The sequence below is a fragment of the Empidonax traillii genome, unplaced genomic scaffold, assembly GCF_003031625.1.
Source record: "Empidonax traillii isolate 1590-97213 ecotype Southwest subspecies unplaced genomic scaffold, ASM303162v1 scaffold569:size410440, whole genome shotgun sequence".
In the NCBI taxonomy this organism is placed as follows: domain Eukaryota; kingdom Metazoa; phylum Chordata; class Aves; order Passeriformes; family Tyrannidae; genus Empidonax; species Empidonax traillii.
In genome coordinates this window covers 267449-294531 of record NW_020955762.1, presented here as the reverse complement: position 1 = coordinate 294531, position 27083 = coordinate 267449, and the positions used below count along the sequence as shown (strand labels likewise).

The window sequence follows — 27083 nt, the reverse complement described above, 5'->3', positions numbered from 1 at the left end:
TAAGAAGATCATAAAAGCATTTCCTTTCAGAAAATAAAGGAGAAAACAGAATCAATGAGATTTGGCTGCAAATTCCCTTCTTCTCTATAGCAGTGTTTAGTTTCTGTATGTAATGCTTTTACCATCTATGAACAAGGCTTGGCTTAATTAATCCTATTATATTTGTCACATTGAATAGCATTATACTAATTGACTAATCCTATCTTTAAAAAGATCAGAATGAGAAGAAACTGACTTTCCTGAAGAACTTCCTGTAAGCACTTCTAGGAAGAAGAGCTCAAGAATTAAAGGGTTGTATCCATGCTTGCCCTAAATATCCATTGTACCCCAAGATTTGCACTGTATGTTACACAGAACCCCAACCATTTTACCTTACATACCTTACTTTGTTCTGTGATGACTAAAGTGACATGAAAATTGAAGATTTTCTGTCTCTCTGGGTTCACTCTGTGCTCCTGTTGTTTGTTCTCAATGCAGACAGTGCTGGTCCAAGTGTGATGCCAGGGAATCAATCTGTATGCCAGGGTCAGGATCAGGATCAGGTCCATTGAGAATAACCGGCATCAGAAACAGCCAGTGATCACCAAGAAGGACCACAGTGGTAAGTCAGGGCTGAGGTCACCTCAGGAAATCAGTCTGTAGGTCGGGGCCTGTATCAGCAAGGTTACATGGCCAAGCACAGGCACGGCAGAACTCAAACAGGCATTCCCACAACACAGGTCAGGTGGGGGTGAAGTTCCAGGCCTGACTTTGTATAGGCTTCAGGACCTCTGGGCAGGGTCTGCCAGGTGGAGACCTCGATGGAGCTAAGCAAGAGTCAGTAAGGATTATTACTGCACTCAGGGACCTGTTAGATTCTCAGCAGCAATGGAAATACAAAGAACAAGAACGGGCTAATGCAAATTATTCATGGAATAATGCCCACAAGCCACAATGGTCATTTTATGTGGTGGTTTAAGTTGGGCAACTTTGTATAAAGAGGAGGAGCCTCCTAGAAAAAACTATGGGTTTTTTTCTTTTTAACACTTCAAGGTTGCTACTTTTTCACTTATACTTACATTCCTTGTAACTTTAAATTACATCTGAAGAATTGTAATAGAAGAACTTCAGAGTATTTTTCCTACATCTAGCCTTTTTTCTTTCCTTGATTCTTCAAGTCTCATTACAGTTTTTCTCTGTTTGAATAACAGAAAGATACTTTGTTCCTTCTGAGATACAAAAAATTACATCTTTTCACCACTGGAAATACATGGAAATTCTGTGAGTGTAAGAGCTGGGGAAGCATACACTGTTCTGATCACAGAGATGTTATCACACACAGCACTGAGAATTTTACCTGCTTTGGGTCACTGATCTTTGACTGGAGTTAACCAGACAAATAGCCAGTGTTACTCATTGGCCATGTGATATGATCTTTCATTTCATTTAGATGAATGCCATTGATTGAATAAAGTTAAATATTTAGCATCCTGAGCACAACAGCAAAAAGTGAAAAAATACTTGGTATGTGTTTAAAAACACAACTATGCATTTCTCTACAGCAAATTCATATTGCACTGGCTATGGGGTACTTATTGCTGTATAATATAACACACATAAGTAGTTATAGGCACACAGAGGGGTAGTGAGGTTATTTTAATGTTTCAAATTACTGGTGTTATCCACAAATGTTAAGGTATATCAAAGAGAGTTAAACTGTTTAAGAACTCAACAGATCATTTTCCTGCCTTTTTTACCAATAGGTGAGGTGAGCAGGAGGTGAGCAGGCCTTGAACCGACCTGAAGGCATGGTCTGTTTTACACTTTCCTCACACACAAATTCCACCTTACAACAGAGGAGATGACACCCCTTTCTGTGCTTCAGCTCTTCTTATAGTTTCTTAGTTCCTAAATGTTTATAATATCTTGGAAACACCATTTCTGAAGGAGCTGGGGCACTGCTACCCCAGGCCAGGGAGCTGCCCCTGTGGCTTCCCTCTGTGCCAGACCCTCGAGCCCTGCAGTGCTGAGTTTAATTTCAGGTGTGCTCATTTCCAGCTCTTCTTCAGCATGTCAGAGTAGCTTTGTCAGACAATGGTCAAGAAATACACCTCCAAATGTCCTTGCCCTTGCTTTTTTGTTGCCAAGGAAATCCCTTCTCCTTTCCTGCATTTACAGGCAAATTAAACACACACAGAGTGTGGCATTGCTAAGCTTGGGAAGTGAAGTTTCATACTTTCAGGCTGTGTAAACAAACATTTCACCTTATCTGCTTCAGCCAAATCCACTTCCTTTTCTTTCTACTTCTTCCCCTGTCCATACACAAAGTAGCTCACCATCACTCCTGTTTAAGGAGAAGTAGGGTGGTATCTCTGATCCCTGGGATGGGCTGTAACTGTGATACAGAAACGTGCCTCAGGTCAGTGCTTGTCAGTAAAGTGAAACAACAAACAAAACCAAAAAAACAAAACTAAAAACCTCTCAGGAAACCCAGCTTGATATATCTGAACTGGAAGATAAAGACAAGCCTCTTAAACTAGCAACTTCCCATATTTTGATTAATATTATAGTGTATTCAGTTCTTCAAAGGGCTGCATATTAAAGGAACAGTAATTACTAAAAAATCCAGTGGCAGGAAGAACTTAGGGATTTCTCTTTCTATAACAACATGAGCTGCTTTGAACAATTAATTATCTCTAAAATCTGTTGTTTAAATGCTAATTCTAGATGTGTAATTAATGGTGACATGACAGCAAATACATAATACAGCATACAAATAATTTTTATTTAAGGAAGAAGGATTTTAACATGTATATGAAGAGGCTCAGGAAATAGGAAACTGGGAATGGAGAGGACTCCATTCAATCCACAAGAAATTAGCAAGATACCATAATAGGAAAGGCAGTGAAAGTAAAAGAAATATTTCTCTCCTAAAGTTAAAACTGGTCTGTGGAAATCAGGGCTGCAGGTGTTCATGGAAATGAGTAGTGTTGCAGGAATTTTAAAAGAGTTTAATTTTATGACCAGTTATCCAAGCTAAGGCAATGATACCAAGTAACCCTACCTGCTGCCTCAGGGTAGGAGCCAGGGGGTCAGCAGGGCACTCCTTTGAATGCCACAACACTACCTGCATCTCAAAAGAAGAATTTTGCTGGTTTTTCTGAGTAGAATTCACGTTCCTAGAAACTTCAGATGGTTTATGATTCTGGACAAGGAGTTCAGTTTTGTATGTGGCATAAAACATTCCTATAGAAATTCCATCGTGCCTCAAAATGAAAGGCAAAGGTAAGAGTGGGTTACGGGAGTGCCCTGGTGACCTGAGAGCCAGCAGAGCCCTCTGCACACCTGGGAGAGGCTGTGCTGTGTGATACCCCCGGGGCTGTTACTGCTCCTGCTTTAGTCAGGGAAATAGAGGATGAAGGAAGGTACCCAAGGCTACACGATAAATGTCAGGGTAAAGTTGGAAAAGTGTAGTGATATATTACCATAGTTTAGTGCAGATCTAGCAAAATTATCATCACACAACACCGGAGGGCAAAATGCTTCAAAATTTTATTCTTGAAATACTTTAATGACCTTTAATGGAATTGGTATAAATGCTATAGGAATTAATAACAGATAGGAAGGTATGTAGGTAGACTTCTTAAGGAAGGTACACTTCTGACACTAGGGTTTTTCAAATGGCTTCCTGGATTGACAAAAAGGGAGAAATAAAAACAGAAATTTACATTAAAATAATATATTAAAGTTTAAAAAATAACATTTTCTCAGATAGAATTATTAAAATGCTATATATATATATAAATAAACATATAAACAATTGCCTTTACAGACATAGGTTCCCACAACTTGATTAAAATAAAAGTTTCAGGTTTTGATTGTAAAAGGGTGTAAAGATGTTTATAAAAAAGCAAGGAATATACGCTTCCCTTTTAGGTATTTGATTTCAATATGTCTCAGAGGTCAGACTGGAATTCAAGGTTATTACTTCTTACATTTACAGGGAAGATCACACACAAGTAGTTGCTTTATGTCCATCCTCATTTTAGAAATTAGCCCAGAGGTTACTGTTAGATATCTTAGAAGGCCACAGAACAAAAGGAGTGTTTTTTATTTCAGTTTCATAACGGAATCAAAAAATTATTTTGGTCTCAGACTTGCAGCAAATTGGAAATGCACTCTGAATCCTAGTGTTTTTCATTGATTATACAAGCTTTGAGTTTTAAAAGAAATACATTTAAGACCCCTGTTATATTATGCCTGACTTTTACGTTCTGAAAGTAGAGTTTCTGGTATGCTGTGTCATGATTTGGAGTTTTAGCGTCAGACATCTAAAATTATGTTTCAAATTGGTTGTATATTTTCGACTTAGATGTAATGAGCATGATAGTGCAGGACAGATTTTTTGTAGATTAGTTTAATTTAATTATACATCAGAGAAGACAAAGAAGGTGAATTCTCTTAGTAATCCATCTAAAATGGATTTCCTTCTCAGTCTACAGTATATTTATCTCAGGTATTGCCTTAGTGTTTATCATGGCCAGCTTTCTTCAGGAATTTAAACATTGTCTCTACGTTGGACTGCCTATTATGAATCACTGCATTTAGAAAAAGCAATCCCATGGGAGGCTGATTTTGCTGAATTGTCATTCATACCTTCACAGCTCTCCGTTTTCAGGTGAGCTGGGTGGATGCTGCAGATGACACACAGCTTTTTCATTGGCTTTCACTTTTATGTAACACACCCATCTCAGAGCCTCTGGCATTTCTTTCTTTTATAACCAACAACATCCACATATTCACTAGAATACAGAGAAAATGATACCTATTTATAAAAGGTTTAGTGAGCTGGTGAATCATCCTTTAGCCTTTTGCACAATCAACACAAGGAATCAGTCAGCACATAGTAACTTGTGTTTGTGTGCACACATGTATGCATGCACATCCACTGGTATTTTAGGGAGAGGTTTGTGTACAGAGAGTATCATGCTTTTCCAGAGAATAAATAAATTGTTTTACCAAAGTCATTCAAATAGATCTGTTATAAAAGTAAGGAAAATCACTAACTGTGCAAGGAGTTTGTTCCTGCATAACTGTTGCATGCATTATTTCATCTCGTTGACTTTAATATGACCACTCCCAATCTTAAAATTAAGTATGTGCTGAATGTTTAGATTTTCAAGGGAAGCAGAATATAAAAATCTTCCCAAACAGAAAGTTCATTTCAGGGATTTTTTTGCTTTTGGAAGAGTTTCCTAAAATGTGTTTTACTTTGCCTGATGATATTTCTGATGTCTTCAACATCAGTTTCTTCCCAGGTGTAGTCTATTGCCATGTGCATGTGTGTTTGAAATATGAGATGCATCTATTTAAAGATATTTAAAAGTTGTAGCTCCCAGGAGAAAATAATTTTGTATATAAAGAATGAGGGGCCCAACATGGTCACCTAGCCTGAGTACTCACCTTCCTCTGGGCTAAAGAAGCACCATGAAGTCCAGTTGTGTGCAGTAAGAGCACATAACAATCTAGACAAAGAACAGGTTACAGAGCATGTGATGTGCTGCGTGTTCACACCCCAGCACACCCTGTAGTAGCTTGTTTGTACATTTGTACCTACAGGCGGTAGAATCCTTGTTTCACCTTTTGCATAAACTTCATTCAATAGGGGTAAACAGCCTGGATATTAGAAATAGAAAGAAAAGTATTATTAAATTGGCTAAACTCGGTCTGAATACCATGCAAAGCCTTCCTGGCTAAGGTATATTGAAGTATATAGAAGTATATTAAAGAAGTGGGGAATTTTTAATACATAACCAAAGTCTCTAGAAAGAAGAAAACAGTGAATACCACCGAGAAATGAAAATCTGAAAATGCAGATTGTCATCTGTTTGCATAGTGTAAGGTTTTTGAGGCTAAAAATAAAACCCAACAAACATAATGAGATCTGCAATAAAAAACCTAAGTGTATAGATCTGATTAGTTTGGTAGTGTTCTGGTTTCTGCCAAAGCAAGAGCTGGTTGTACACAGTCCACAGAAATGTTTAAGAAATCAGGAGTTTGGACTGTGAATGCACAGGTTTGTCTCAGTGATAAAGACAGTTTTCAAGCTTTGCTCCTTTTGTACCTCTATCCTGGTACATGGTTCTGGTGGTGATAGTGCAGCTGTTTGTGAGCCTACATGGTTAAGCAGATCAGAGAAATTATCTATTTTTAAAATAAACCTTTTTCTTAGGGTTAACGTAACCCTTGATATCCTAAGAAAAAGGATGATTTTTAACACAGATCAGTCACTTGGTATTTTTCATCATGCAGCCCCACGAGCAGTTGTATGAGCATTGTATCAAACCCCAGAATGAGGGTAGGGAACTCCTCAAACAGACTTTGCTACAGAAAACACGGAATAGTGAGACAATCTCTTCCTTCAGGCATTTGAAAAGTAGATTTTTGTTTTTCACAGATTTTCAATGTAGAAATGTGTGTTATTGTTTCTGTGGAAGCCACTAGAGAGCAGCAGATACTTCAAGAGTGGCCAGTAGTAAATGTAACTGGTAAACTGACATCAAGATGATCAATCAGGTAATTTTGGTAAAAGAGGCAGAACAGGGATACTACTTGCATGATTTTCTTACAGATACATCCTGTTTGTTTTCTTGATATATTGGCAAGTAGACAGTACACATTTTCAGGTGCAGTTCTACAGGTTATTTCTTTTCACTGATCTCCAAGGTTGTGTCAATTCCATTCACAAGTTTAAGTAAGTGCTTAATCATCATCATCACAAATAATAGTTCAAATCAATGTTTGAAAAACGGGAAGCATAAGAACAAATAATTGCTAGTGGAAAAGTTTCTCTAACACAGAGTAGATTACAATCTGGGGTGTCTGTAAAAAATTTTCGTAGATGTTGCTCACCCTTCAGTGTTCTTGCTGAAAAGAAAATCTGTCTGAACTGGCCCTTTGATTTTCAGCATCAGCAGAGAGATGAAGTTTAAAGGATGTGGAAATCAAATCTAGCCTGGACTATTACAGATTATGTCATATTTCCTCTATAGACAGATTCAGCCTTTAAGAATGTATTTTTGCACCTTTTGAAATCACTTTCTTCTGTAGGTCTTCAGGGTAGGATCAAAACTATGTATGATAAAGCTAATTGCTTTGATAGTGAAGGTTCCATGTATACCCTAACATGCTTTGCCATGGCTGGGAGACAGGATTCCTGTATTATGCTGTGAACAACAAAATGCTTGCAGTCACAGCAAGGTAAAACATTGGTTTACCACACTGCTCCCCTCCTCCTCTTTACTGGGGAAGAAAGGAAGAAGAATGGAGATGACCTTCAGTTATGCTGGAGATAAATGGCAAATAAGAAAAAAAAAAAAGTGAGAAAGGGAATTTTAACATTGCCAAGTAAAAGAAAAGTACACAAGCTCTTTTTTTTTGTTTTTTTTTCCAGACCACGAAGTTCTGGTGGGTGAACTCTTCTGTTACCCTAATTTTTTAGGGTTTTCCATGTATTTTCCATGGAATTTCTACTTTTAGAGGTTCCCTGTATTTCTATTTCCATGGTAGAAATGTAAATTTGGTTTCCCAGTTTCAGAGTCTCCCTTTGGTCCATTGTTTTGACCTTTTGAAAATGTGCCTCCAAGTAATAGGAAACCTCCATCTTTGTGATAGTGGGATCACAAGCTTTGCAGTGAATGTGACTGAGCATACCAAACATATTTGCATGCTGACAGGTGGGGTAGCTGTTCTCCCCTTAGGGCAGGGCTGGTAAATTTTAAGTTGGGAGTGAAAACATGCCCACTGCAGCAGCCAGTAATTAATTACTGCCGGGAAGATCTTCAACAGTAATTTTAGCCAGGGGTGCCATTAAGGCTTTGTGTCAATTGAGGATGCAGATTAAGAGAATCAGCTGAAAAGTCTTTTCTCAGAATCCTAACCAGACTGAACAAAGCCATTGGAGCTCTTTGGAGTTTAAAGTTTTAGCTTGCCAGAGGAATTATTAAGTAGATACTTTAAATGCAACTTTCCTTTTTTGATGTGATGATCACGTTTTTGCATGTGAACTTACACATATGCTGCTGACTCTTCTTTTCTTGATATTTGGTGGAAAAAAACTAGTGGAAAAAAGCTGAATCGTATTCATTTATGTCAATCTATCACCACAAAATGGCTGCACATCATTTGTTTTTCAGAACCCAAAGTTGCTGTCTAAACTTGAAGTCCTTTACATTAAATTTTCAAGTTAATATAACAAAATATTAGAGCACCAAGTTTACATATTTAAACATAAACAGTGGCAACAATTAGAAAGCCCTTATAATTAATTTTATAATTAGATTTTTACATTATTAATATTTATGCAGTCTTTCATATGTTGAATATCTTTTATATGATATTAACTGTGCTGTGTAAAGTGTATGACTCAGTTTTTTGCAAGACACTAATTGAGATCCCTGTCTTCCCCAGGTGATGTGTTACCGTGGGTCAGGTCTGGGCCTCTCAGGTAGCTCAGTCAGGGGCCAGTTTAACAGCAATTTAAGACAAGAGGATGAACTCTGGCAGCGCAGTGGTAGCTCCATCCCTCCCACGTTATTATGATCTTACTGTAAATGTCCAGGTCAATTTTTGATATAACAGTAGGGTTCTTTAATATAACAGTAATTTTCAGGAGGGAAAAAAGTCTCAGTGTCTGGTATTAAAGCAGTTTTCAGTCATGAAGCAATCTGCTTAGTGAAAGGGGAACTTGCATGAGGTGTCCAAATGTTGCAAAAAGTGAGGCTGGGGGACCAGTCTGTGGCTCTTGTAATACACAATAAATATATAAATTTCTTCAACTCTAAGTGTTGAGTTCTATTAAAGCCACTCAGTTCTTCCTAGCTGCATAAAAGAATCTTAGTGAAACTGAATTTTTAACTACATTTTCCTAAAAACCACTGTTCTAACCTACTCTATGTAAGAGCAATATAAAAAATAATTAATAGGAGACTTCTACAGTTCTAAACAATGGCTTTGATAGAATTAAATTGACTTTTTTTTTTTCCAGTTCGTATTTTAATAAAAAAAAATCAATTGTTTTGGTCTTTAATTTGCATGTAAATTTTAGTTTAAAAAGTCTTTCTGATAACATTGGATCAGTCTGATGAAAGTGCCAACTTTTTGGAAGAAGGAAAACCCAAGGTTTTTCTTGCCTACAGTCATCAAAATTCCCTTATTCCATGTGAGGGAATTCAATCCAGGTGTCATCAAATTCGATTATAATAGTTACATTTCCTGCCTCAATTCTCCCCTCTCATTTCAATGAGACAATCTTTTCTTTGCTTTCTGTGTTAGCATGTCTGTGTTATGGGTTCCCTTCCTTCAGGGAGCGGACTGTCACGTAGGGGTGACGCAGGCAGGTCCCTTAAAAAGTGAGTGCCTTGTAATTGCTCTGTAAAACTTCCTCTTTGTCTGGACAGTAGAAAAAAGCAGTGGGGAGGTGAGATCATGCTGCTGTGAGCAGATAGGAGCGTGGGAGTAGAGGCTCCTAAGACATCATTTCACATGATAATATTCAGGATTCATTAGTATGATAGTGTGCAGTATTCCAAATATGACAGCTGACAGGAATACTCTGAAAGGCCTCAACAGCTAATGAAGAGCAGCTAATACACTGACACCTTAAACTGCAGGAGACTGACAGTCAAAACCTACAAGTCTGTTCCAGCAAGTTTTGACTAGTGAACTGTTTGGCTATAGCTGGGGAGGAGATAATAAATCAAATCTAGACAGCTCAATCTTTTCTGTCCCTACCCGAGGGCTTGCCTGCTGAAAGGAAACATCAGTTATGTTACAAAACTGTTCATCCACTATCCTTGGTCAGAACAGAGATCATGGAATATACTAGGTAAAATTAAAGGAGTTTTGTCACATATCCCTATGATGCACTCTGACTGATTGGTGTTTGATATGAGGGTCATATGAGGGTCTTATCAAAGTTCAGGCTTTTTAATTTTTATTGTTTTCTATGAGTAATGAATTTTCAGCTTTGAATTTTCTGACACTAAGTTTAAGGAAAAAAAAAGTGAAACAAATATTCCTGTTAGAAGCAGAGTTTGGCAAACAGCATTTTTGGGGTGTGATGACCTATTAGTTGAGAGATTAACCAGGAAAAATGTAAGATACTCTGAGACATTAGAATATGGTTTTCAACTTTGTTGAAGTGTAGCTGAACATACAGACTGGGTTATGGGGAATTTTGGAAAGCAATCTACATTACACTCAGTTATACTGGCTAATACTCTGAGAAGAATGAGTTTGTTTTTACATGGCAGACTTAATATGGAAGAATCTCAGAAGATCAGGACAAATAAATGAACGTAAAGCTAATTAGCATAACAGAAGGCCTCTGGGTGGTACACACACACAGCTGCTGTGTCAGGGTTAAGGCTTTCTGAACCATCAACAGAGAGGCCACAAGGGCATTTACAAAGTAATTCAGTTCTTACCCATAACAAAGGCCCAAATATCACACTTGATTGCACTAATCTTTTATTCAGAATGATACATAGAAGAGTATTGCAGACTGGGAATCTCTCTGTTCTGCTGTACTTACCAGTGTTTCTGTCTGTTCTGCTGTACTTACCAGTGCTGTCCAGAGAATCTGAAGTCACTTGGAATCCTTTTTCCTATATAACTGAGCTAAAACCTAGAGATTAGCTGAAATGGATGCCTGTCAAGCTGAGAGTGCTGTTACCAATGCGGGGAGCAGCAGTGCCTTCCTGCCTTGTCTGTGATTACTGCACCATCCCCTGTTTGGATACCCAGAGGGATTATCCTCCTGGAAATAGCTCTGTCCTTCAGCTGCTGAGGGTTTTACTATTCTTTGTAAGAAAAGAGGTGAGTAAGAGGGGAAGAGGTATCAATAATTAGGGTGCAGTTCTGGTTTAGGAAGCTCAGAGTGAAGTTAGATCTGAGTGACCCCTGAATTGGTACCTGGATATATGCAGATTTTCTTGTTTCCTCTCCTAGTCAGATAAGGGGAATTTGTATTAATTCCTTCTTTAATTTCACTGAGGTTAAAGGAAACTTTAGTTGCAAATTCTCATGTAAAACATATCCTCCCATAGGGCTGTATGCTCCGAATTGCAGTGGAAATACCATACACTAACATGTTTATAGTGGCAGGGTTTTTACAGTAGCAAGAGGTTTAGAAAGTCTAAGGGTTGCTTTCTGTGACATTGTGGTTTCATGACATGTTTGACATACAAAAACAAAGTAAGAGTTTTGCTAGGCTCATTGTGAGAGCTGTGGGTCTGAAGCAGCTGGTATATTTATGTCCCACTCTTTAGCTTCCCAGTCCAAAAAAAGGTGGAGTTTTGTTTGTTTGTACATTCCAAACATGTAAACAAAAGCCAAGAATTTGAAAGGTTCCATAAAATAGAAGAGTTACTGTCAACTACAGGCAAGATCAATGACTGCTTTTGATTTTCTGTATCTTGATGCTTCAATGACATCTTTAGAAGAAGCCTAAAGATTAGGAACCAAAAAGATATGTTACTTTCATTGAAAGGTTATCCATATGAAGCCTTCATTTTATCTTTTTTTTTTATGGCTTATTTTTTATTTCAGTGTCTAAATGTGACAGAAGTTCTCCAAGACTGACCCTGAAATGTACCTGGCTCCTTCACAGAAGAGAGGAGGGAAAAATAATCAGATGTTTTCACCACAAAATGGAGAAGTTATCTTTAACTTTCCTCAAAAAATGTTATTCTTATTTGACAACATATCAAGTCATTTGAGCCTGCTGGATATAATCAGATTTATTGTTACCCTTGACCTCTGAGAGCTCCTAAAAATTATCTTGAGCAGTGTTACATACGAACTAAAACCAGAAATACTGGGTAAACCAGTTATGCTGATCCAAATGAGCCACATGATGAATCCTGGCAATGTCCTACCTCACAAGACAGCAGAACCAATTGTACATATGAAGATTTTTTTTTTCACCATCCTGTAAGTACAAGTTGCAGCTTCATTCCTAATCCAGAATATTATACTCATTAATTACGGTTCTGTTATATTATGGAAGAAAAATATTTCAGGAAAACACATGCATATTAATTTCTCTTTGAATTAAATTTTAAGTGACTGGAACTCTTCAGAGATTATTGCATACAATCATTCTTACAGATTTTACTAATAAAAAAATTATAGAATAGTGTAGGTCGGGAGGGACCTCTGGAGGTCTCTACAATCAAGCTACACAGAGCGTGTCCAGTAAAGTTATGAATGTCTCCAATTTACCTGGGACCATGTTTGGACATTTTACCAACTCATACTGAAACATGCATCTCCTAATATGTCATCAAAATGTCCTTTTCTGCAGCCTGTGCTTCTGTCCTTCTCATCTTCCAAGATGAGTCTGATTCTGTCTTCTCTATACTTTCTACCCTTTACAGTTTAATTTATCAATATCCTCATAGTTTAAAATAAGGAAGCACAGAGGTCGGTGTTACAGGCTGATTATCTTTCTATTGTCTTCATCCTTGTTCATGGGCCAGCATGTGATCCAGAGTGCCTCAAACAGCTCTGGGCAAGGTGTGAGCAGCACAGGCAGTGAGAGCCCAGGGAGCTCCCCCGGGACACCACTAGAGGCTGCTCAGTAAACACAGCCCCACAGCTTCGGCCCCTGAGGAGGGTGGGTGCGATCATGTGGAGACTGAAGAACAGCATTAAGAGAGCAGTTACCGAAAAGGCAGTATGTTCTTCCTGGATGGGATATGGAGAGGTACAAGAATGGAAGTTGTTAAAAAAAAAGAAAAAAAAAAAAAAAAAGTGGAGGTTTTCTTTTCTGATTTCTAGGTCATTTTATTTGCTCATTAAAACCATTAACAGTTGAAGGCAGGATCTTGCTGACTGATGCTATTTCTATTACACATAGGCCATTCTGCTCAGTGAAAGTGAGGGGTGAAAATAAGTTATGCACATGAATAATTTAGAACTCCACCTAAAATATCAAGGGATTTCCCTTCTGAATAACTTATTGGGAGAAAAAAATATATGTGTATAAATACTTACATAATTTACATTTTAAAATATATCTGTGTGTATATAAATACATATGCATGTCGTTGAGGAAAGGTTTCATAACAAATCTGTCCTTTCGTTTCCATAGTACACTGGAGTTTCTTGTTTAGTTCAGATGAGAAAGAGAAACTTTCTGTTCACTGGAACTACCGTCTCTTCAATAGCTTGACCAACAGAATACTTCCTTTTGATCTTTAGTAAGCTCATACAAGAAATCACTGTAGGTATTGTACTAAACCCTGAACCCCTAACCTTCAAAGCATCATCTAGGACCTGCCCAAAGGAGAACAAAACCCATATAGATGTCATGGGTCCTGAAAATCAGAATACACTACATCATAGAAATTAATTGCATGTACCAGGATCTAGAGACAGATTCAAAGGAAGGAGAGGTAAGACAGTACCATGGGCAAATGTGGGCTCTAGAATGACCTCCCAAAATGGAGCTCATCTGAGTCCTGACTCATTCATTAGTAAATTTAGTATTGTGGAGCTGAAGGATCAGTAGTCAGAAGGTTACTAGTAGCTCAGTGCTGATTCATCTGCGGTGTTAAATGTTGCATTAGTTAAGCAACAACAATTGAGAAATAGCTGTTTCCCAGAGATTAAGAGGTGATGGGGAAGACTCGATGGCCTGAGGCTGCTTTTGTTCTTAAAAGGTGGGGACAAGGAGGAAAAAAGTGCATGGTATTATTCATGAGTAAAGCTGGTTAAATAGGGACAGGATGTTTTTAAAAGGTCTATTCCACCATGAGTCCTTTCTTAAAAACCTGAATAATTTTGTAGCAAACTAAAATTATACTTAAAAAAAGGCAACTGTTCAAAGTGTATGTCTGTGCATAGATGTGTGTTCAGACCTATCTGAGGACAACACTCAAAACACATATGCTTGTGCATATGATATATTGAAAAGATCTGTCCTTCATACCATCATATCTTGTGTTATTCTGGGAAAGAAGTGCTGACATTCTTGTTCAAGATCAATTTCTTTCTCAGGCATTGATGGTATAAAAAAATTTAGGATAGTGCTGTACTATTCTTTTTCTTCAGCTCTTTCCTTCATCTGTGCTCTAGCTACCACTCTCAAAAGATCTGAAAAATGTAAAATTCCAGAAGTAATTTGAAAGACCCTTAGGCTGAAAGAGTTGCTGTGGGTATTTCAAAATCCTATTAAGTAGCTATGAGTGCATGACCCATTAACTAATGAAGAATTTGGCTGCTTACTGTTTATTCTTGCTTTATTGTTTTGTCTCCTTCTGTACATGCATCTGAAGTAAATTACTGTTGCATCTTTAAATCAATATGGTCTATACTAAACTGATTAGGATGTAGGCCATAACACTTTAGTTAAGGAATTTCTTTAAGGAAGTCTGTCCTGACTTTGCTCTCATCCTAAATTATTTGTTTGAAGGACCCTATAAGGACATGGCATTGTGTTCGTTCCCCTTCACGGCAGTGTTTGCTAAAGCAGTTTAGAGTTAAAATGGCATTTCTGGCCCCAACCCTCAAAATGAAAAAAGTTGTGAAAAATGCAACTTTATTTAGCTAAAGGAAAGTTGGGGAGTCAAGGCTTCTGAAAATTCCCTGAAAATTTTACTTGCCAAAACAAGTTCTATACTCCTGGTTACAAAGACAAGACCAGCTTTTTACAGTGTGTGAGTAATGAGAAAGGGGTTGCATGATGGCTTTGGCCAGTCTTAGGCTTTGCTGAAAAGAGACTCTCACTCCTGACTGTAAACCCATCTATTTACATAGGCTCTGGCAGGAACAGACTCGGTAGAATTAAGTCAGCCTGGCTGCTGATTAAAACGTGTTTTACTGGTGGATTAGCAAATTGCATTGGCTGAGCTGAAGTCTGACCACAACTATGGCAGGTACAAAGAGGTGGAGTACATGAAGCTGGGAAAAAGAAGTGTGGAGAAACAAGAAGGACCTCCCATTCCTGTCAAACCAGCTGAGCTGCAGTATTTAACTTGAAAAACTACGTTTGGAAATTTTGCCTGAAAAAGCGTGTGTCAAATTTAAGACTTTTCCAAACAGAGTTTAAGTTCACAATTCAATTCAGATGGTCATGTGAGCCTGTTGTTTGATAACTGTCCAAACCATTAAAGTTTTGGACTTGAGTACCATCTTACTATTAAGGTTTTAAAATTTTCTCTTGGTACTACAATGCAATGAAATAAAATACAGAGAGACTTTAATACCCCCAGCCAGTTTTGCAGTAATCTCATCACAACCACTAAAATAAAAAGTAGCAGAGCAGTGTATCAGTTTACTATGAATTTAGCAGTTTCATAAACTCTAGTCCAGCATTCTCTTAGCAATGCTGCTGAGACTGTTGAATATGCTGTCACATATGACCTGCTGGTCTATACCAGGTCTGGAAATGTTTTTCTTACCCTAAAGCTGAATAGATCTTTGAAATGCTTTTGCCAGACCAACTTTTAGAACATAATTCTGTGTTAACTAGTTACAATTCAAACGAAATATGAAAAATTGTTATGTGTAGGCCACAGGAGAGCTGAGTTGTGAATTGTGTTTTCCTTCTGGATCACAGCTTGACTACTGTGACTCTTGCCTCAGAAAGACAAACTGTACAGTGGTGCAACTGCAAGAGGAGTGTGTTTGTCCTCTTACCTTGGGTGTATCGTGCAGTCACTGCCCAAGAATATTTACAATGGTGACCTAATTCTGTGTGGGCTGCAAAGAAAAATGCCCATTTAAAAAGGGAAAGGGAAAGAAAATCCATGGGCTCTTTGAGGCTTCTATCTGTCACCTCTATATTATGAAAGTCTTGTATCAGATTCCCACATGTCATTATTATGTATATATAAACATACATATTTTATATTTAAAATTGGATGTGTTTATTATCCTGTGGTTTTCTTTATAGTGCAAAAGAAGTGTGAGACTTACTACTGTTTGAACATGCCTACTGTACATTTTAGATACAGCTACTTGTTTTGATATTCTACTCCAGGGTAAAAAATTCAAATTGGCCCAAAGAACATACAGATCTGGGGAAAAGGGAAAAGTCTAATCATTGAGTAACATTTGGTTGTCCTCTTCCCAAGACATTAAGGAGAATTATGAGAATTAAGCTGAAGAAAGCAAAGAGAAAGAGAAGGCAAAGGATGTTGTGCAACTGTGAGCAAGATTTCTTTCATAGCAAACAAAAGCAAGAATCCTTCCACATGAAGTTAGTCATATAAGACTGACTTTGTAAATCTGAATGGTGTTTGATCAGCGCAGTGGTCCAACCATAAAAGTAGTTGAGGTGCAGCTTAATGTTACTTCTACTGTTTCCTGAACAACATACAAGTTAGGATTATTTTTGGAATGAGTAAACAGGAGAAAAGTCATTATGGGATGTTGGTTGAGTCGATAGCACTCAGCATTTGATTGGAAGGTAAGATAATGACTGCAGAGCACTGCTATGGGTTGCCATGTCATCTTCCAGTGCGTCTCATATAAGAGATTCCTAGTTACGTGGCCCAACAAATGCAGCTTTCTAGAGCATCCTGCACTGCATACCTAAGCCAGTGCGTGACCTTGCAGAGATTAAATGATGACTCTGGTCCATTAATATAATTCTACCCTCTAGCTATGGGCAAAAGACACAGTTTTGAAATGTTCAAAATGAAAATGAAGGCAAATATTACAAATGTCCTTGAAATCTGCAATCACTGCATAGCTTACCGTGGTGGAATCAAATGCATCTGAATAGTGCAAAGGAGTTGGATACATGAAATATGACACTATCAATGCATTCTTTATTCAGAATGGATCCAGAGTCCAGGAAGTACAATATAGCTAATTGATATAAAAATAATGGCAATAAAGCACTTGCTTTAACTTTTAACAGGAATTCATCCATGTTCTATTCAGGATTAGTAAATGAGTTTTTACAAGGCCCACTGAAGTCTTTTATTTGCTGATTTTTATTGAGTTTGATTAGCAGAAAGCAGTGGTTGAATTTGAATACAGGAAGTTAAGTGTGATGGATGTTGCACTCACAACTGACATCTGTCATGTCCCAATGAAACTTCTTGAGAAACTGTGCAAATGCTAAGAAATACAAGACCTTTTGCAGGAGTGTGGTTTGCATCACATTTGGAATCTTTGCATGCCCTAAGAGAAATTCAGTCATGATCTGGCCTCGGTCTTAAATCAGTTGTAGCATATTGTCATCCCCTTCCAAAGGCTCTGTTGAGAAGATGTCTTTTGAATTGTGGCTAAAATACAAATTCATGCTATTCTTAAGTGTGAGCAGATATCCTGAGTTTCTGAATCCTCACAGAGAGTTCTGCCAGCCATGCCTTTTATTGTATCAAGGATATCAGACTGAGACACACAGACTGCAGCTGTGGCCATATGGTGGCATGTGTAGAATGGAGGAAGGGGTAATGGGGAAAAATTCCTTCCACAGAGGAGGGAGTAATGAGGGAAAAAAAGAGAAGCAACTATACACCCCTCCTATGCAGTACTTGTTCTTCATAACAAACATTTGAAAAAAAATGGCTTTAAGTCAAGCAGTTCAGAAGCAGTTCTTGCTGTTCTGACATGAACTTCATTTTATTAGGTTTTGAAGGTGTAGCCTTATGGAGAGTACATGGCAATAGCATTATCCACATGGAAAGCAATTATTAAGAGCTACACAATGAGCAAGTTGCATAGGTATAGTAACTTCAGGGTGAAGCTGCTTAAACATGAAGGCGCTGCTGGGAGGGGTGGAGGAAAGGCATCATAAAGAATCATTTCTGTGGAAGGAGCATGTCTCTCCTAGGCAGTCATGCCCCAAAAAGTTTGTATGTACTGCTGGTAGAAAAGTGAGCGAGTCACATTCAAATCAAATGGGAAATTAAGCGTGCCATGGCCTTATAGCAGATATGAATTCACACTATTTAGGCAGTTTTTCTTTTAAGTGTCCTTTCCTGTTGCTGGGGGCAGGGGGAGACAGTAATAAGTGTTGTGAATTATGTGTGAAATATGAAATATGTATTTGATTTATACTTGTAATATTAGTGTGGGAAACTTGAGATCCCTACAGACATTTGATCATTCTGTGTTGCTACATACTCAGAGAATATTTTGCATTTTCAGGTACTTGAGAGAAAGCATAAAAAAAAAGAAACTAAAGGAAGATTAAGGAAGTCAGAGATGCTAAAAGGATACAGATCAAGTATCTCCCTTTGGCCCAAACTTTAAAACTCCAAGGGTACAGAAAGGTGAGGAATGAAAAAGAATTTATAACAAAGGAGTTATATATATGTGCATGTAGATACACATGCATATTTGTCTATAATATGGGATTGTGTCTTTTGATGAGCTTACTATTCAAATATTACCTTGTTTTAAATAAAATGTATTTTTATCTAGGGAATGGATTCAGAAACAACCTTTATATTTTGACTCTTTGAAGTCTGATGTCAAATTCATTGAAGCAGTTCAAGCAGTAAGTGTCTTTATCCTCTAAAGAGCTAAAGAAATTAGGCAAATAGATCCTTGACCTCTGATTTTCCTTGATGTGTAAACAATGGTCTTGAAATTACTGTTTTGTCTCACTTAAGGACAGTGGATCAAATAAACTCCTCAATGCATCATCCCCATACTAATCTTTCTTGATACATTACAATATCTTGATACACACATTTTCTTGTTTCATAGTAAAAATGAAGGTAGCAACCATGGCTTTATGAGTTTAGGAGCATTCCAATATGCATCCTTTATTTCAGTATTCCTAAGGCCTTGAACAAATCATCATGCCCAATGCCAAGCCAAGTTCCCTGTTAAAATGCAGTTCATGTTTTTTTGTCATCTAGCCTTTACTGTATTGGGGAAAGGCAAACAAAGACTGAAAAGCACATATTACATTAAATAGCAGTACTTGACAATGAATATATGTTGCCCAAGAACTAGAAACTGTGGACCTGACTTGCAGAACTGTTGGCTTAATTATCCCTTTTCCTGAAAGGAACTTAACACTTCATGTCAGTTGTCATATACAATTTTTTTTTTCAGCTGAGACTGTGTATCCTGCCTGCTTAATCCACATATGCCCATCCCTTAGGATTTTTTAAAGAAAGGGATGTTTTCTCTTCTACAGGAGAGAAAAAACATGTCTATCTTATGGAGCTTACTGTCCACACAGCAGTGAAGGAGTTACTGCATGACTGTGAGTGAGTGTATGTAGTGGGTTTGTAAATCCCTCTGAGCCTAGTCTTGGGAAAGGCAAGTAGAAGGGTATTGCTTCATGAGAAATCTTTGCAGAGCTGTGGAATACATTCCTCCACCCCAGTTGCCCAGGCTGTTTGTATACTGGGGCTTTGGTTACTGCTCCAGATGAACTGTGCAAACTAATGAAACCAGGTGGTATTTTACACCCACTAGTTTTGTTTCATCATGTATATTCTCACATATGCTCATAAATGCCCCCCAGTAATATACTGTCACTATTATGGAGCCTGCAATGAAGAGGCATCCTCAGTGGTATTTTCTGTCTCCTGTACTCCTTTTAGGCCTGTGCAACCAAGTTGGAATTCTTGACATGTATCCCTTCCCACTGCCTTTGAGTCCACATCATTCTAATGTGCACTGCAAGACTCTTTCTTGGAAAAGCAAAAGTAACAGTAAAATAACTGACTCCAAATTTTTAATTTTCTATAGTTACCTGTAAATATTTTCCTCTTCATAGAAATTCTGAAGGAAACTTACACTAAAATGCTATTTATTTTCTGTCTTGTCTTTTAATTGCTGTGATTACAAAACGCTTTCATGCCCATGAGCTGGAGGATTCTGAATAAGTTCCAACAGAAGATGATTACTCACTCCTACTCCACCTCACTGCTGTACCAGTAACCATATCTTATTAATCATCCTTACTGTCCACTCAAGCCTTCGAAGCTACTGTCGTTTGTAACATGTCACAAAACCTGTAAGAAATACTTGGTGGTAACCTGAAGTCCCATTTGCAGTATGCAGTGATGATAAAAGAAAAGATAGTTTTATATCCTGAATCAGAGAGAAGAATAAAAGGGGAAATCTGTGAAACTATGGGAATGATGGTCCCTGATAATAATGTTAGGTGTGCATTAGGCATTTTTAGGCAGCTGAAGTTTCAGCAATGAGTTTTGTGCTTTGTGGGTTTTTACAGTACTGAATGTGTGTTGTTTAAAAATTGTTTAAGTATACTGTAGTAAAAAAACCCAAGCAACAAACACAGCTTCCTGAGATTTATGTAAATACTGATCATTGGGACTGAGAAATCTTTTTATATAGTAATTTAAATTACAGATGAAGCAGAAAAAGGAGGGTACAAGTGATCTAACAATTATACCATGATGCTGCCTCAGAGCACTAGAGGGTTGTTTACATATTTTACAAATAAGGAAACCTTATCCTCTCGGCTGGAGCTACCAGTCAGCCTACAGCAAATATATCAGCCCAGAGGGATTTGAGAGGAACCCACATTTCATTTTCTTCTAGTCACAAAGCAGTCACGAGTGGAAGCGCTGGATCTAAAGGGATGAAAGGATAGAAAACGTATTATCAGCGTCCTAAGCATGGAACACCTTTGAAAAATGCATCTCACAGTAAACACTTCCCCAAGACCTTGTGTGAACTATTTAACAAGAGCACAAAGACAGGTGACGTGCACTGGCTTTGCCAGCCAGCCAGCCAAGATTTTAAGATGTCGATGTTTATTTTTTTTAACCTCCAATTATCTCTCTGGAGTGTAGGGGACTGCTTTTAAGGCTACACTGAGCAGGAAGTGCTAAGTGTATTCGTAAAGGTGTGGCTTAGCTCCCTAGCAATTCCCTGGTAGCAGGGGCGTAGTAAACTAGCCTTAAGTAAAACAAACAGGCTTTGTGGAAATCAAAAGCTGAGAATGCAAGCTGTTCACATCTCTTTGATAAAAACAGCTGCTAATCTTTGATTGAAGGTGGTGGGCTCCACCTTGTTCCCCTAAACCAAACAGGTTCACAAGGATTGGATTTATAAGTCTCAAGCTTTTGATACTAATGCGAAATATAAAATATTTTTAAGGTAATTTTTGTAGGATGTGTTGTGAGAAAAAGAGAAATTTTCACATTAACGTATCACAAATGTAATGTTAAAGAAGAAAAAAAGCCCTGTATAATTTCTTAAAAATTATATTACCCTGCACAGAATGGCTCATCTTACACTGAGAGATACAGAGCAGAACCCATAATCCTGAATAAAATCTCCACCCTTTATTAGTGAGTCTTTTTGCCTTGTCTTCCCCAAGGGAAGTTATGTGTTCTTACCAGAAGTTGACCAGGAAAAGTTCTACTCTTGCACAAGGCAAAGCAGATTGCTGGTACTTTGATCTAACTAGAAAGAATTTAATTTATAGACAGTATTCCCTTCTCCAGCAATCTGCATGGCAAAAGGCTACTATAGATGTACTCTGTGACAGGGATTCCTGCATAGATAGATGGTAATATGGTGTTTTTAAGAGACAGAAAGACCTGATCTCACATCTCACATTTTTTTGTCTGCACAAAGTAGGTGCAAAACGCCACCCATCGTGACTCATCAGTGATCGCAGCCTGTAACTGCCCCGAGGAAAGCCTGGTGTGCCCTGAAGCCACGGATTCACGGTACTGTGAGGCACAAGTGCCTCTCTCGTTGGGCCTTGGGTCACTGTCTTGCTTTTGCCAGGACAACTCTTTGTGGAACCAACGACTGAACCAAGTGAGGGAATGAGTCCACTTTAAGGAATACTTCAAAATATCAAATATTTCAGAGCTGATTCGGAGTGGAACGCCACAAACAGTAGTGCTGAAGAATCAGAGGGTCCAATAAGCCAAAGGTGTGATGAGAATGAGTAGCTGAAGTTGGATGAACAAGGAATGCCTAAAATTTATATTTATGTCAAACAGATTTCATTATGAAACCTACAGCTTTAGAACACACTTTGTCGTATGTGGCAGCCTCAACCAACTTCTAACTATTCCCATTTCCTCAGTGGGGATATGTTTGCTTATAGTGGATACTAAGATTTTATTTATCTGAAAAATAACGAAGGAGTAGACTAGACTCCTCAGACTCACACAAAGCAAAACACTGGAGTATGGAAAGGAGGAGTTAAAGTTATGTCCTAGACAGCTACTTCACCCAGAGCTTTATCAGTACATTCACTTTAGTCACTGGTCCATTGACTTTAGTCACTGGTTGACACTCCCAGAATGTGCCAGGTGACTTTCTCTTGTGTCTGCCCCAGGGCTCTTTTCTTTTCCTCACCACCACATCTTTGAACTAGAAAAGGCAAAATCTTATGTTAACTGTGTCACAGGGTGGTTGAAATAATTACTTGAGGAAAACAAGGAATGACTGAACACAAGGTGACATTTCCTGTCAGACAAGGGTGTGCCACATGAGCAGAGGGTTGTGGAAAGGAGGTGAGGTAGTACTGACACTTATGAAACAGCTCTGTCATGGGATATTATCACCACTCCAACTTACTAGGAAGGGAATTGCACCTGCTTGCCATGTGCTTAGTAATTATCTCTGTTTATAAAGCAATTCTGCAGCTATGAAGTGATAAATGCACTGAAGTGAATCATATGGCATCTTAAATTTAAAATTTCTACAGTATGCCAAAGGGAATAATCTACCTGTCTTCATTTTGTCTGAATATAGTTACTGAGTGTGCAATATGTTTCTTTGATAATGTTTCTTCTCAAGAACCCCTATCACTCTCTTGTATCAGGCAGGTGTATCTGTAAGGACACTACTTCTATCTTACTGTAAACTCCACAGCATACAAGATCGAACATCAGGCCAAAGGAAGAAAGATCTTTGTTCAGTCATGCTCAGAGGTTAAAGTGAAGAAAGGATTTGTTGAATGGAACAAGGGAATATATTTGGGAATATATTTGAGGGAGAACCTGGTGATTCTACTGATGTGACTGTAACTGTATAATACAGTTCAGTATAAACTAGAGTCTTGTATGCAAGCAATTACATGTAGAGGTGCTCTAGAAAAAAAATGAGATATCTTTGCAAAAACTGTAGTTGTCTTGTCAAGCTACAAATGGCAGAGTAGAAAATAAACGTACCTAATCTTCCTAGAAATTGGCATAATAGTTCTACTAGAGTCCAGTAGTAACAAGTCAGACAAGACTTTTGAAAGACCACGTACTTTCAAGAAAAAGACAGTGAAAAGAGAAATGAAAAAAAAAGAAAAAAAAAGGCAGTATCAGAGGCCTGCTTCTTTGAGGAGATGATTCCATCCTTTTGATGGGACAGAATAGGACACAGAGTGTGTTTGACATTCCCCTGTCAGATCCCAGGGATGTAGCAGTTGGTGGTAGAAGTGAAGTGGAGCAAAACAAACATAATCAAGGTGGGAGATCAGGAAATCATTGAGTGATAGCTCCTGTCATGTCTATTTTGGATGCACATAATTACATTCATCAATTTATTATACAATGCTCTGATGAAATGTTTTTAAACATAAGTACTTCAACAGATGTTTAAGTTTTGCTTAAATTTTGCATTTATATTTTACTTCTGTTTATACTGTGGTGAGAAAAAGATGTGTCTCAGCATATCTGTATGTAGAATAAGTTTAATTTAATTCTAATGAAGAAACAGGTTAAATGTCAGAGCAGCTAAATCAAATGGGAATGAAATATCATAGGAACACACCCTCCTTTTTTATCAAGGTTTTTGTGTCAGCTGAGAGCTTGTGGCAAAATCTGAATAAACAGTCAGGGATTTGTAATTTCTGCCAAGATAATGTCATGAGGCCAATTATCAGTAAAGTTTGAGAAAATGTAATGTGCATAAATTCATCATTAATTGTGTAACTTGTGTAGTTGTTTTCCATGGAGTAATTTGGACTTCCAGTATACAGTCCTTTCTATTTACTTGCTGATCCATTCTTTCATCATTGCTGTATTGCAGCATTGATTATCAGCTCTCAGTAAGTGAGAGTAGTGTAGAGCATGCAGATCTTTTGATGTAGATAATGGCACTTAGGTTTCTTATGTTATCTAACTATTTTTATGTTCCCATGCAAGGTGACTGGATCTGGATATCCAGTGTTCCAGGTGGCTGTAGCTGTCTCACTTTAAAACATCAGTGATTTTTTGTTTCAATGAACTTGTGAGAACTTTCTAGCTGTACAGTGTGAGTGCATTTCAGTGGAATATGGTGGCCTGAATATCATCCATCCATTGAAGGAGTAGTATGGAGTAATGCAGAAATTCTTTTCTAAACAGTTAAAGGACTACTGAGTTACCTGTCCTGCTGCTCGTATGACTGGAAGTCTCTGAGTTGATCTGTTAAATGTCAAGTATAAAATGGCCCAAATTACATGCTTCATGAAGACATCAGGTCATTCTCATTTTTCATTTTGATGAGTTAACCTCGTGGTCTTTTCACAAGAGGATATATTTTTATCCTGTTGAACTTTAAACATGTAAAGTAATTTTAAATTTTATTGCTTACAAAGAAGATGATTCTACTTAATTGTATGTAAATGCTAGTGAATAATAGACAGCATCTTGGCTTTTAGCTGTTGCAGTAGAGGGTGTTACCAGTTTATGTGTTTACTCTTTTCACTAGGGTGATAGTGATGATGGCAAGGGTAGTGGTAGTGGAGCTTTCTTCCTTTATAGCTTATGCAACAAACAACTCACTAGGTTGGTCTTATCATTAAAAAGCAAATTTGTTACTGTTGGTTATGTTGCTGCACTGACAGACTTGTAAAATGCTGTATCCTTTCAATGGACAAAGAGAGGATGTGTCAGTAATAGAATTGCTTTGATCTAAAGCTGAATATCATTTTACCTAAAAACCTGCCACAAAACCAGTATTTTCCATTGAACTTCCATTTTCATATTATACCTGAAACAAGTAAAAAAAGTAACAAATTGCAATGAAAATTTATTTAGACAGATTTTAGGGACAATAAATCTTCACACAAAGTCAATTTTTAATCATAGGTAAGGTAGACTGAAAGGGTCAGGAAGCACTTACATATTCATCTCATTAGGTAACAGAAATTGTATCACATAGCTTGTCTAATTTAAGATCCTGTCTCAACCAGTTGCAGTGAATTATTTAAAAATTTAACAATGAGATCAGATTGGCAACTGGGAGAAGGTTTCTCACCAGCAGTGTAGTGCAGCACTGGAACAGGTCATCCATGGAGGTTTTCAAGACACAGCTAAACCAAATCCTGGCTGGGTCAATCTAGTGCTGGCAATAGCCCAGCTGTGGGCACAGTGTTGGACAAGGGGACTTGCAGAGGGCCTCATCAGGAATCATTTCAATTATTCTAATTCCAGAAAACTGTCCAGTAACTTTTTTGAAGGACAGCGTTATTTCCAATCAGAAATCAGTGGAAATTCACTGTGTATTTGTTAGAAACTGTTAGCTTTAATGTAAATATATAGTAATATTTGTAAAAGACGCTACTCTGCATGCATGTTTAGTCTGTCCATATACCTGGTAGAAAAGTAAATGCATAGATTTTGAAAAGCCTGATATCTGTAATCTAGAGAAATTGGCTGAACAGCACACACCTGTATCCAATGGGAGTTGTATAAAACCTTTGTAGGATTAAAGCACTGGATCATCCCATAAAGGAGAGAGGCTATGTAAAGTAATAGGGGAAGTAATTCTATTTTTATTTGTCTAGTCACAAATTTTATGTTTTAATTTACCTTTAAGTCAATAGCAATTAAATTCCAACTGATACAGGAGTCTAAGTCAGTGCTTTCTGTAGGGCTTGATGGTGTTAATATCTGCAAGGTAACAATCCATCAGAACCACCTTTCTGAAGCTCTTTTGCATATTGCCAAGCTTCTGTGGATATCTTGATGGAAATTATTTCAAGGCTTCTACGTTGCATTGTGATGATGTCGGACCAAAAAAATCAGATCTCTCCAAATATCTGAACAGCAAAGAACACGGTTAAGCAGTTTCTCCCATGCCTTTTCCCACTCACTTGCTCTTGAAGACAATATGCCAGAAAATTCCTTACGTATGGGTTTATGTTTCAGGAGTTACAGTAAGCTCCTCCTTCAGAAAATATTGCTGCAGTTGCCTGTAATTCAACCTAGGAGCCAAGGACCGAGTTGATAAGTCTAAATGTCTTCTCACATTTGCTTACAGATCTCTCACAGATCTTTTGCTTCCTATGCCAGTTCACTTTGGAGATGCTGAGGCACGCAGAGAGTTTACTACTACCCCTATTGTGCAGATAAACACCAAGGCCCCATACTTACCAATTTAGTATCTCTGTTTTTCAGAACCCCCCAAAAAATTCATCTAGAAGAGAGCTCTGGGTGTCTTTTGGTCCAAACTCTCAGCCCTGCCGGCACAGCTAATTTTGAATTCAGAGCCAATTTCAAAGTTAATTCACTTTTCTCAGGGTATTTCAAACCATTTACAGGGTTAAACATCAATCAAATTTTTTTCCTTTTAATTGATGAGTAAAATATTCATGAGGACAAGTAACTTCTCAATATCATACAAGTTTGGAATAGAAGATTGACTTCTAGCTTCCCTGAAAGGTAGTTGAAGTACTTCTGTAGATCTGAATGCAGCTAGGATATTACTCCAGATCCCATGTCTCCAAGTTTCATATTCAGCTTTAACAAAAGGACTTCAGTGATTGGGACATTCAGTCCACAGGAATTTTTAATAATAATGTAGTAAAGATAAAAGAGGTGGTGGTCTTTTCCCTCCCCTGCCCTCCTCTCCTCACCTCATGAAGCAGTGTAATGTGTATACCAAGAATGAAAATGCAACTACAGATTTATCCATTGCACTCACAATGCATGTAATGAGTTTGCTCAGTGTTCTCATGTGATCTATTTTCTAGTTTTAGTTGCTTGATTAATAAGAAACAAAATATCTACAGTACTGAGCTTGCATAACAATGAATGCCCATCTTTAAAACTTTTATTCTCCACTCAGTTACATTTATGAGACGTTATCTTTGTATGAAGCCTACAAACAAGTACCTTTACAATAGCCAGGATTAAAGCTAAAGG

The 27083-nt window shown here is 37.8% G+C and overlaps 1 long non-coding RNA gene across 1 annotated transcript; it reads left to right on the top strand.

Moving 5' to 3' along the window:
• The first annotated feature begins 491 nt into the window (after positions 1-491).
• On the top strand, positions 492-27083 carry LOC114064682. Its single transcript, XR_003572794.1, has 5 exons — positions 492-601; positions 11590-11973; positions 18151-18275; positions 19487-19536; positions 27007-27083. It is a non-coding gene; the product is annotated as an uncharacterized LOC114064682 (long non-coding RNA).